Below are 1,242 nucleotides of genomic sequence, written 5' to 3' on the forward strand. Positions count from 1 at the left end.
TTTTTTTTTTTTTTTTTTTTTGGTACCGGAGATCAAACTGGGGTCCTTAGGCTTGTGAGGCAGGTGGTGGAACCCCTGCGCTAACCCCCTAGGATCTTTTTAATAGCATTTATTGGGCTTTTCTTTGTGTCAGGGGCTAGTCTAAACATTTAATGTTTACAAATACTCTCAAGGTAGATACTATTGTTTCTAGTTTTCAAATGAAAGATTGAGGCACAGGAGTTAAAAAGTTCACCAAAGGTCATGTATCTAGTAGGCATAGCAGCTGAAGCTTATACTTGTGTGTGTGTGTGTCTGTGTGTGTGTGTGTGTGTGTGTGTGTGTATGACACGCATATATCATTGTTTTCGATGGCTGTGTAATATTTCACTGTATGGATATACCTTGCTCAGTCTGTTCCCTTTTAGGGACATTTAGGGTGTTTGCAGTTTATGACTTTGTATGTGATGCTATCATTATAGCACTTGAGTGCAACATTGTACATAAATTTATAAGTATGTATATGCATAGGTATAATAACCAAACCAAAAGTTGTGTCTCTTTAAAACCTTGTTAGGCATTATTAGAACATCCTCCAAAAACTTGTGCCAGTTTAATTTACACCAATAAGATATGGACAGTATCTAAAACAGCTTAATTTATATGCGAATTTGAGAAAATAAGCGTGGCTGGCCAGTGGGGAGAACTGTTAAGTGCCTCTGGAGACACTTATTATCTTACTAGCATTTCCTTTCTTTTTTTGGTTTTTAAAGACAGGGTCTTGCTATGTAGTTCAGGCTGGCTTTGAGCTCAGTACATAATCTCAGTCATGGTGATCCTCCTGTTTCAGCCTTCTGAGTGCTGGGATTACAGGAGATGTACTATCACACCCGGTTTAGCATTTTCTTTCTTTCTCTCTCTCTTTTAGTAAAACACTTATTAGTATATTTTAGATATACATAATGATAACAGTCAAAGAGTTTAGTGTTTCCTTTCTTAAAAAAACAAATATCTTTTGGAATTTTTTTTTATTTTGTGGTACTGGGGATTGAACTCCGGGTCCTTGCGCTTGCCAGGCAGGCAGCAGAACCACTGAGCTAAATCCCTGGCCCTTGGATTTTGTTTTTGTTTTTTGTCTTTTGAGATAGGTTCTCACTATATAGTTGAGATTGACCTGAAACTCACTGTGTAGTCCAGGCTGGTCTTGAACTCAGTGATTCTCCTGCCTCAGCCTCCTGAGTGCTGGGATTATAGGTGTGTGTG

Source organism: Fukomys damarensis, unplaced genomic scaffold (assembly GCF_012274545.1).
Source record: "Fukomys damarensis isolate Sample0158 unplaced genomic scaffold, DMR_v1.0_HiC HiC_scaffold_33, whole genome shotgun sequence".
Taxonomy (NCBI): Eukaryota; Metazoa; Chordata; class Mammalia; order Rodentia; family Bathyergidae; genus Fukomys; species Fukomys damarensis.